Genomic DNA, 11,698 nt, shown 5'->3' with positions numbered 1-11,698 from the left:
TTGAAACCCCCCCTAATGAAATTTGGGGGGTGCCTTTTTTTCGCATTCCCCCAAAAAAAACGTTTTCAGATAATCCACGAAAACCCCGCTTTCCATATATTCGATTTCATAAAACGATCTTCCGCGTATGGAAATAATAAAAAGGGAAATTTCATGTGAATTTTGCCAAACAATATGACCCCGGAATGACCGGGTAATGAAATTGTGAAAAAAAAATATAAATCAAATAAAAAAATTGTAAAAAAAAAGGGCAGGCACTAAAAAAAAAGGGGGCAAACTTTTTTCAATGCTAAAGTCAAGATAATACCACGTTAAAAAGCCCCCGCTTCTCGCCGTTTAGGAAGTTAAGCAACTTTGGGGGGGGGCTGGGTCAGTACGGGGGGTGCCCGCGGGGAAAAACACCACATTGTTGTCATTTTATTTATATGCTAAATTGTTTTAATATATAGTTGTAGTGGTTTTTGCCTTCACGTATTTTTTCGACTTACCGTTTAAGAGAAGACTACTAATTTTTTTAGAATTAAAAAAAAAACATAAAATTATATATAATAATTATATATATAATATATACATAATATTGGCGTATATATATATATATATAAAAAAAGGATCAGTGAAAAATCCTAGATCTGGGTTAGAAACTAGGATCGGCAAGTTTGATTAAAGCTTTATACGCTTTTTTAAAATAAATCGGTGAAAAAAAAAAAGACAAAAAAATATTGGTATATTATTATATATGCTGTAGTTTTATGCATTCTCAAGATTTTACGAGCTCCTTACATATTTCCAAAAAAAAAATACGCTTCATAAAGGAGTAAAACAGTAAGGTGAATGTACCGTTGCAAGAGGAGAAGGATGACAGAAAACAGATGGAAGTTATAATATATACTATACTACAACTACTACTATTAAAATAAATAATAATAAAATAATAATAATATTAATATATAATAATAATAATAAAAAATAAAAAATAATATTGAAAAAGAATAAGAACAAAAAATTATAAAAATTTGCGGCAGTATTTAACCAAGTGAAAAGCAAAAGCAAATGGTATTAAAGGGGTTAAGACCCCACCAGCGTGTTTTTAAGTATGGATGGGTGACCACCTGAAACACAGGTGCTATATTCATTTTTCTAATTTTTCATGAAGCTTTTTTATTTTCCTTTTCTTGCCCAGTAGGGTATACACCCCAAAGGGGTTTTTTCTGGGGCCATCTTGTTTCATTATTTTAACTCAGGGTAGGACGGGTCATTTATAGAAAATCGATTTAGAAACTATATGAAAATATTCCAAAGAAAAATTTGCACAACAGGAAAACTATTAAGAAAAGTGAAAAGGTCGAAAACATGGCCCTTTGGTAGCCTAATATTTACTCTTCCCCCCTTCGGCTTTTGGGTTTAGCAAAATTTTCATCATCATATAGATTCCCAATTATCTGTATCATCAAAAATAATATTTTCAAAATAAATTTTAGTTTTATCTTACCTGCCATTATATTTTTTTCTTTAAAATTTTTGATTTACTGTTCATTATTTATTGGGGCCCCAAAGCCCCCGACCCCTTTATTAGGGGCTGTGTCGGCGGGGGCGGCGAGATGGCGTGCACACAGAGGACCCCCGAGTTTAAACCTCAGGGTGCTTTCCGGGGTAGGCGCTTGGAACACCCGGTCCTTGGGGGCAGGATGAGGGGTTAATTTGTACCCGGGGAATTGAGGCGAGGGGGAGTTGAGGTGGGCCCTCTCAAGGTGAGATAACCGGGTACGGCACGATCAGTGGGGGGGTTTACATATACTGGTTGGGCAGCAGCGTGGTCCCACCTCCAGGGTGTAGCCATAGCATCTCAGCCGACTTCACCCTCGGTACTTGAGTGACCCCGGTTGGGGGTTTTATGCTTGAGACTGAAGCATGCTTTTGGCTCATTCTTTTTGCTGTATAACTCCTCCCGTGATATAAAATTGATTTTGAAAGGGGGTTTTCTACCCCAAACTCCATCGGGGCAGACAATTCCCCCCGGCGGATATTGCATTGTTCGGGGCGACTTCACCCCGGTATCGGCGGGACCGAGCTGGCTACAGATGTCGTGGGCCCCCATGGTCGGGGAGCTACCCCAGCAGCGAGAAAAAGCCTCTTTTCCGGGACTTTGCTAGGTCCCAGAAAATGAGGACTCGGTCCGGGTCCCACGCCCCAACCGGCATGGGGGACTGGTACAGCTACGGTACGTGGCCAAGGAGTCGACCACTTTCTTGTTAGCACGCGATGGGGATCCTCCGAACTACGGGGTTTACGGATTTGCCGGTTTGGGGCACCGACCATAGGTGGTTTGGCACCCTGGGGGCCACTTCAAAACCCCCCGTCCCCCAGGGGCCCACCCAAAGGGGTTTTCCCAAACCTGGACGGGGATAAGGGGGGGGGGTGTGCCCTGGGTTAACCATGGGTTCTGACCGTTCACAAAAACTAAAAAACCTACAGCCCCATTGTTTGGGGGAATCTTAAGCGCGAAAACATCAAAGCGTAGGAGTCCATTGGCTTACGCCGAGGGCACGGTAGATTCCATCTCCCTGGAGACATTAGAGGCCACTAAAAGCGTGTCGCAAGGCTCGGCTGAATGAGAATCAAGTTTGCGTCCGTTCCAGGGCGTGGGGCTCGGACATGCTGAGAAGGGACAAAACAGTTCACAGGAACTGCTGAGGAGCAAAGGGCCATTTTTTTGGAAATGACCTTCCCCTGCTCCCAAAGCCCGAGAAAGCTAAAATCAAGCCTTCCTACAGATCTGCAGTCCGATCAGGGATGGGACGGATCACTCAGACATGTTGGGGTTGTGAATTTTGGGGGCTGAGTTTTTTGAACAGTTTTTCCCAGGTTCCCCCTCCAAAAAAATTAGCTTGGATGCAAGTGATTCTCGGCGTGCCGGAACCCCCCCACAGCGAGGGAACCCCTTTTCCCTAACAGAGGTTAGGATGGCGATTTCAAGCTGAAAAGTGGGGGGAAATGAGGCTATGCGAATCCCTGCGAACACAAAGGGTGGGGTGAACCTTGGCTCGGGGCTGCATACAGTCCTGACCCATCTGGCAGTCTGGTACCTTCCCCTGACCTGCTGAAAGGGGATGGTCATCCCTCTTGGGAAAAGGAAAGGGGGATCGTTGGGGCTGTAGCAACTACCTGGCTTACAGTCAGCATACCCGGCAAGGTTCCGCCACATTTTTTGAAAAGGATCCGCAACCCCCATGAGGCATAAGACCGGGAGCACTGGATTTTTTCTCCCCCCGGGGCAAAAAAAACCCAATAGAGTATACTATGCTTCGAGTAATTGTGGGAACGCCGTGTGATTTTGGGCGGGGTTGTTTCCCGCCCTTTTGACCCCAAGAAGGCGTTTTTAATCGGTGCATCGGGAATCGTTATGGGGTCCTGAGGCTCGGGGAATTCCCACAAGGGTTATTGGGCCCATAGCAAGCCTCTATACTGGGACGTAAGTGTGGTGGGGGTTGTCGAACTTCTTCCCTGTAATTCAAGGGTGAGGCAGGTGCGTCCTTGCACCAACACTTTTAAAACCTGTAGGACTGGATAATGGGCAGAGCTCTAGCCAAAGTAAGGGGGGAGCAACAATAGGAAAAAAGGTCTCAGACCTTTACTTTGCCGACGATTTGCCATCCTATCCGAGACCCCGGAGTCACTTGTGGTGGCTCTTGATGATTTAGCAATGAGGCAAAGCCCCCTAGGGCCCAGAGGTCCCGGGGCCAAGCCCCGATTCAGGACTTTGGGAGCCTGAAGGGGGCCCGTTCAGTCGGGTCCGTGCTTGCGGCGAGGACGTTCAAATTAAAAAAGTTTTACATACCTTGGTAGCGTAGTCCCCTATCTCAGAGGACCCAAGCTCGTGTCTTCAAGGCCTTTTATACTGCCAGTTTTGCTTATGGAAGGAAACCGGACCTATCCAGTGTCTTTGGGGTCTCGCCTTTATGCTTGTTGTAACAGTCCCTTCGCCGGAATGGGGGTACAGTTACAGGACTGCGTGTCCAACCGGGCGGTTACACCGTGAGATTGGGATGGGCCGTTACTAGCATAATCCGGGGGTCGCCCCAAATCAGGCTATTGGCCCCCTAGCTGTTCCCTGTGGACAACCCGCCACCGGTTGTCTCTCTGGAGACAACCCTGGGTGGAGGAGACCTTGGGACGACCCCCGATCATGGCTTGGGGAAGCTCGCAGAACCCGTCACGGGAATTAAAAAGATGGCCTGGGGTTTGCCCGGAGCTCGCCTCGAGGGGTCCTCTGGGTGGAAGCAAGGGGGGTCGGGGCCCTGTGCCCCCCCGGGTTAGCCCTTTATGATGTGATTTGTAGTAGGGTTACAACTAACCGTATTATCAACATCCTTTATTTAATTTTTATTCAAAATTTTCACAATATTAGAACCCGTACATAAAAATGATCATCATTTTGATTTAGGATTTAGTAGCCATTATTTTCATTTCCTAACAAAAGCTTTGAAAGCAACAATTAACCCTGTTTAAGGTAAATTTTTGATAGTGTAAAGATAAAAATTTTAGGAACAAAATTTTACAAATACAATTATAAATGCTGATAATACAACAAAAAATACAACATAGTAACAGGAAAAAGTTATACGAAAAACACTCAAGATTCAATAATAATCAAATTTCTGTTTATTATCATCTATATTATTTAACTTTTCCTACTTACAGTAACGATTTTGCAAGTGTAACATAGATTTATTTATTCATTATCTTATACTTTACTTGTATACCCTGCATTTTTTAGAGTTGCATAAATCAAAAATCAGGAAGAAGCTTTTGACAGGTGCTTAAAAGTTGGGAGTTCAATTGCCAAGTGATGATTAATGCATTGATGACTGAAATATCATTGTAATGAAGTGTGATGCAAAAACAAGATACATTATATTAATATTTATTAATATAATAAATATTATATTAATAAAACTGGTTAATGTTAAATAAACATATGCCAACGATCATACCACGTTGAAAGCACCGCTTCTCGTCCGATCAGCGAAGTTAAGCAACGTTGGGTCTAGTCAGTACTTGGATGGGTGACCGCCTGGGAACACTAAATGCTGTTGGCATTTTATTATATACACTGAATATTGCTACGCCAGTGGGTCTTTGTCTCTGTGCGAATCATGTGTTAACATGATAAGGATGACCTGGGCATGTGTTAACATGAAGGGACCTGGGCAAACATGACGCAGCTGGCTGTAAGCGGAGGAACAAGCCAAGAGGGAGACGCGGTTGGGTGCTGCTCCTGTGAAGACCTCGTGTGTGCCTTTGTGACCTGATATAAACTTTGTGTTGCCCTGTTATAAGCTGTATCGTGCAGTGTGGCATGCTGGTTCCCCCCTGTATTGTGCCTATAGAAATGTGTACGGGTAAATAACTTGTGTAAATAAAGGAAAGACTGTAACTTTGTGTTTATTTCGTGCCCTGCCTCGCCACTTAGCGTTTCCCCTCCTGGTGTTCTGGGACGCTGTGGTGCTCGGTGCCTCTTGGAGCTGTTCAGTGTTCACGACCCTGTGGATAACATGCCGTCTGCCTAGCCTGCCTTGTGTTGGTGGCAGAGAGACGAGGCGGTCGGCGTAACAATATGTTAAGTATTTCATGATTATTTGTAGCATCTCTTCTTACATTTATGTGAACAAATCAATTGATATTATACTTCAGTCCATAGGAATTCGGAGAGAAGAATACAAAGAAAACGAACAGGAGAACTCATAGATGTAAATAAAGCAAGTGCAATTCTGCATTCTAAGCATTTTATTAAGTTTCTGACACTGAACAGATTTTGGCGGCAGATTTATAAAGAAAAAATGATTGAAGCTGTAATAATAAGGATATTAATTGTGTTAGTAATAATCATATCCGTAATGGTATCTACAAAATAACAATAAGTATAAAATGGTTGTAGTAAAGATAATAGTCTAATGAAAAAAAAAATCATGATTAAGTTTCACTATATATTTATCATTTCTAATTTGATTATTACTAACACAATATCATTATTATTACAGGTTTATTTATTTCCATAACTGCCGCGAAATCTATTAGTATTTAGAATGCAGTATTGGATTTCATTTCCTTACTCGTACGATTTATCCTATCCGTTTTCTGCCTATTCTTTTTCCTCTTTCCGACAGCGATGACTTTTATTTTATTTCTTATTGACTGAAGCATAATTTCCATTCAATTTCTTACAGATATAAGAGGAGCTGCAATAGTTTGTATATAAATGCTTAGCATATTTAGTATACATAATAAAATGCCAACAGCATCTGGCGTTCCCAGGCGGTCATCCATCCAAGTACTCACCAGACACAACGTTGCTTAACTTCGCTGATCGTACGAGAAGTGGTGCTTTCAACGTGGTATGATCGTTGGCGTATGTGTCAAAAGCATCCCAATATATGCGTGACATAAAATGAAGTTTATCTACACTGATATTTTCTCTCTTTTGTTGGAAATTTCTTTTTATCTGCCATGCAGTAACACATGATCACTCATGCAAGTAAATCTAATTAAGGGTCACTATTCATTTATGCAAACTAGAACATGCGATATTTATTTATGCCGATTCTCATTTCCGTAAATAAATCTCTGTCATGTTACTGCTATACGCGTGGGAGAGAACCGACGAAAAGCATGACTGTGTTAATGACAGTAATTATCATAAGTTAATAATAATGATGATGAGAATAATAATGAAAATGCGAATAATAATCATAATGAAACAAATACAAAAAATGATAATAAACAACAACAATAGCGGAAAAAATGTTTTATGAAAGCTCTCAAGGGTTTAAGATTCAATAATAATCGGTATTTATTATGGTTAACTATATCATTTATGTGTGCAAGAGATGCAGTATAATGAGTACACTTTGAAAACTATATGAAATGTAATATTACTCAATTTCTTATCATTACTTGTACACCTTATATTCTTTACAAAGTTGCACAGCTCGATAATGAGTAAAAGGCTTACAGTAAGTGCATGCAAGGGGTGACAATAGAGTTAGAATTGCCAATATTCCCGATAGTGGTCGATTGTGATTGATGTTTCATTATGGAAAAGATCTTCATGTTATGACTGGAATGTCATGGTCATGAAGTTTGATGCAAAACTAAAATATACGTTATATTAGAATGTATAAAAATGACGAGTACTGAGAGAAAAGTGGCAAACGTTTCTCTATCCTTTGCCAACGATCATACCACGTTGAAAGCACCGCTTCTCGTCCGATCAGCGAAGTTAAGCAACGTTTGGTCTGGTCAGTACTTGGATGGGTGACCGCCTGGGAACACCAGATGCTGTTGGCATTTTATTATATATGCTAAATATGTCTTTCATATTTAGTTGTCAGTGGTGTGTCTTCACTGTATTCTTCGACTTACCGCTTAATAGAAGTACATACTATATTATTTGAGAATTCTTGGGCTACTTTTTGATAGTAGTCTCAATTGGAAAGACCACATTGGTCAGTTTAAAAAATAAATGTCAAGAGCACTGAATTTATTAAAGTGCATTTCTGCTAATAAATGGGGAGCTGATAGACAGTCTTTGCTAATGGTATATAAAGCCCTAATTAGGTATAAAGTAGATTATGGGTCAATCGTGTATGGTTCGGCATCAAGAACAAGTTTGAAAGGTTTGGATGCTGTGCAGAATACCTGTTTGCGTGTGTGTCTTGGAGCCCTGAAGTGCACTCGGATCGAGCGTCTTCAGGTGGAGTCAGGAGTACCTCCCCTCCGAATCTGACGCGGCCACTTAGCCCTGAGCTATGCCGCAAAGGTGGCTCGAGACCCAACACATCCTAATGGCAATAGTGGCATTAGGCCCTTTGCCACCAGACTCCACGACCTCGTCGAGAAAGTCGGTATAGATCTCTCTACCATCGATACCCTGGTTCAGTCAAATATAGCGCCATGGGAAACCCACATTTTTTCTATCATGGAAGCCTGGCTTCCATCAGAAAAGGTCATGGCGCCGGAAGTGGAGGTACGCCAGAGGTTCAGAGAGATCCTTATTAAACATCTCCCTTTTTTTCATATATATACCGACGGCTTCGAGACATAAGAGTGTGGGTGCGGGTGTATGGTCGACTGAAAGTGAACTAAAGTTCAGACTGCCGAATCATACATCGATCTTTCTTGCTGAACTCTTTGCCATTGATTTTGCACTATCGACGACCCACGACAGAATAGTTATTTTTTTCAGATTCATTAAGTTCACTTAAAGCTATTAAATCCTTAGAAACCACTAAAAATGAACTACTGGGTAATATCATTCGTAAGTTACATGGTGCCAACAAATCAATCAAGCTAATATGGGTACCAGGCCACTCTGGCATCCATGGCAATGAACAGGCTGACAAACTAGACGGGTCAACTGGCGATCTGGACACTACCATAGTTCGTACAGATCTCAGGTGTTTTATGTTTCTTATAAATGCAAAAATACATCTGTGGCAAAGCCTCCAACTCACACACAAAATAAAACAAAACAATAGAACTGTGGGACACAACCCACAGGAAGGAGAGAAGGGAGGTGGTGGTGTTGGCCCGCCTTAGGGTCAACAGTACAAGACTTACCCACCTCACTCCCTATATTGAAAAAACATTTCCTCCACAATGCCCGCAGTGCACACCACCCTTAACATAAACCATATCCTCACAATATGCCCAAATTACAACCACAATATACAACTAAAAAATTACTTAAGAATAAAAAACATAGATTTCACATCAAATTTATTGTCAAATGAAAAAATAAGTAAAGTAATAACTTTTCTAAGGGAGACAAAACTTTATGACCTTATATAGATTGATAGAATAAATAGGATCCATTGGCTTAACAACCTTGGCCGCATGCCGTTGGCTGATAGCCAAAAATCCAACAAAGAAAGAAGAAAGTATACTTAACTCTGGTTTCCCTTCAAAACGCATAAATCTTTCGCCTTTTACTAAAGATTTCCGTGGGGGGGAACAACTCAATGAGTCTTACTCTTTTTCTATAGCCCACTTCGGTGGGTTCATTAAAATTATATGCTAAGACTATACATTTGATATATTGTATATAGTTCAAGTGGATTCAGTTCTGTAATAAAATTGTTCGAATACCCATTCAATTTCAGCTACACCCTAAGAATTCATATCCATCTAATCTCATCTAAAACCCACACCTTAAAATTTTAGGAAGTGTTAACATTATAGTTCTAAGGGTAAAATACATAAATATATTCTTGAACAATGAGTTACGCCTCAAATTAATATACAAAATTAAGCAGCTACTGATCAATAACATTTACATAAAAACTTTTTTTTTCAAACGTTTTCTTATATATTAGTGATAGTTATATTAAATAAAATAATAATAATAATAAAAATAGTTGTCCATGTCTTCGATATTGTATTTTTTTCTGCAACTGGCCATCTGGATATCTAATATAGGATTACAAGATCTATATGTCCAGTATGTTACAGAATAATTTACGAGAATAAATAAGAGCCACAAGACAGTTTTCTTCTATTGGGTTGATTTATCATATATATCTACTGGGATATATCAAACCATAAGCATTTAAGAGATGCTACGCCATTTAAGAATCTTTCTCACGGCAACACTTACGAGAGGTAGTTCTTTAGTAATACTTTTGTATGACGATATGTAAAATGGGGATACCGGATATTTGTATAACGATGTGTAAAATAGGGGGATAGCGCGAACGCAGTCCCCACTAACAAAAATTGCGCACTCGAGTTAACCACATTTGGGTTAATCGCAGGGGTCAGCGCCACCGGAGTGCAATGGTGAGCCTCGCCCTGGGAGAACCGCCTTCGTGATCACGGTATCTCCTGTGCCAGGTAAGTATGCTAAAACAGCCCACCCGCCGACCCACCATCGCTCACACTCAGAACCTCACACAATCTACAACACTTTATACAAATACCAAATATGCCTTTACTTTTCTCAAGAAACTCTTAGTGAAACACACTTACAATTATATTTCAAAACTATGTTAAAAAACAAAAACGTTCGCCTGCAAGACATTAAATGTGAAACTATCCATTACATACCATAGGTAATAAGAGCTTTTCGCGCAATTAATTCTGTCATTCTATACGACTTTTAGCATGTTCGCGATTTTTTTTTTTTTTTTTTTTTTTTTTTTTTTTTTTTTTTTTTTTTTTTTTTTTTTTTTTTTTTTTTTTTTTTTGGTGGGGGGGCAATGTTCGTAAACATACAGATGTGGTGTGTACACATACATTTACACACACATATCCATCCATAAATACCGATGGATATACATGTCCGCATAAATGTAATATTCAGACGATTTAAATGAACACTCGGGTATATACCATTCAGATCTTAATTATATTTATACTTTACGCTAATATCACATAGAAGGTATAGTCTAATTAATTTTAGATATTTTTACCGATTTTTGAAAAATGGGGAAATGCTAGGGGCTTGCTCCAACTTAGCCGCGGATCAGCCCGGTCCACTCCCTCCAGGGAAAATATCATTCCAATATATTAAGTCAAATTATTAACATAAGATAATACAGTACCTCCAAACCTGATCCATTCCCTCCAAAGGGGATTTGCATCAACTTTTTGGAATTACATTATATTACATTATGTGTCTGTTATTTCTGTCAAAAAATAACAATGTCAAAACTGGGTCGCTAGTACATCCGGATTAATCTACTTATAATCAAGTATAAAATAATTAATTTTATGAACTCATTGACACAGGTATATTATCAATAATATTACTATCATATCAAATTAGGGGTCTGTAAATGAAAAATATTTTTCTACTCTGTGACACCTTGACTTCATCTACAGTGTATATCAAGTGAAGATAGAAGCATATTGTAACATTTTTGTACAGAAATGCAAAATAAAAGGGCTTGAACCCACTCTGCCAACAGAACACCAGAACCATTATCTACAACAGCTTTCAAAGAAAATATATTCTTTCATTGTTCCATTCTCTTTGATGAAGATATGAACTAATTGTAAAGTGTGTATGCATTCTCAATGTTTGATAGTAGCTACTCTCTAAAGAGCTGATATTAAAAAGGCTTCCACAAAAGTGGACACATTTGCTTCCTCGTTGTCGGTGATCGGTGAAGTAATGCAATTCAATCTAGGCAATATGTAAACATATTGTGGCGTAACACCCCCCCCCTTTTAAAAACACGCGATATTAAACGGATTTCTGAGAACTGGAGATTTACTCGGGTGGATCGGAGGTATTGCACTACCTCAAGGGTTGATCTACAGTACTGTCTCTGGGAGGATATTAACATGAAATTTATAAAAACCGTTGATACTGCATAATCAATAACGTTAGTATCACCTTAAACTCGGAATGTGTGAAAGACCTTCCCACTCCATGAGACATCTAAGCCTCCACAAAATATTCAAGTGCATAAGATGAAGTAATGCAGTATGGATTTTTATATAGAAGTTGAAATACCCTCCATTACGTAAACTCAAACATACTATTTGCGAATTACTCAGAGAACCAAACCACTAGATCACACGATCCACTAAACACAATTGCCAAGCTTGATATGATATAATTGTTACATCATGTTTAACATTGAACATTTGACAAGTTTACGATTTTATATTCCTTTGCCTGGATTTACAGTCTATT

At 39.7% G+C, this 11,698-nt stretch overlaps 4 non-coding genes and 1 pseudogene across 4 annotated transcripts; 3 read left to right on the top strand and 2 right to left on the bottom strand.

Moving 5' to 3' along the window:
* Positions 1–4,977: 4,977 nt before the first annotated feature.
* Positions 4,978–5,096, top strand: LOC119581430. The gene has a single exon (XR_005229557.1). It is a non-coding gene; the product is annotated as a 5S ribosomal RNA (ribosomal RNA).
* A 1,191-nt stretch (positions 5,097–6,287) lies between these two features.
* LOC119581454 lies at positions 6,288–6,406 on the bottom strand (annotated as a pseudogene).
* An 819-nt stretch (positions 6,407–7,225) lies between these two features.
* LOC119581431 lies at positions 7,226–7,344 on the top strand. Its single transcript, XR_005229558.1, has one exon. It is a non-coding gene; the product is annotated as a 5S ribosomal RNA (ribosomal RNA).
* Positions 7,345–8,943: 1,599 nt separating this feature from the next.
* Positions 8,944–9,058, top strand: LOC119581406. The gene has a single exon (XR_005229543.1). It is a non-coding gene; the product is annotated as a U5 spliceosomal RNA (small nuclear RNA).
* Positions 9,059–9,735: 677 nt separating this feature from the next.
* Positions 9,736–9,896, bottom strand: LOC119581322. Its single transcript, XR_005229472.1, has one exon. It is a non-coding gene; the product is annotated as a U1 spliceosomal RNA (small nuclear RNA).
* Positions 9,897–11,698: the final 1,802 nt, after the last annotated feature.

Source organism: Penaeus monodon, chromosome 14 (genome assembly GCF_015228065.2).
Source record: "Penaeus monodon isolate SGIC_2016 chromosome 14, NSTDA_Pmon_1, whole genome shotgun sequence".
Taxonomy (NCBI): Eukaryota; Metazoa; Arthropoda; class Malacostraca; order Decapoda; family Penaeidae; genus Penaeus; species Penaeus monodon.
The sequence above is the reverse complement of the archived record's forward strand: the minus strand, read 5'-3'. Positions and strand labels throughout refer to the sequence as shown.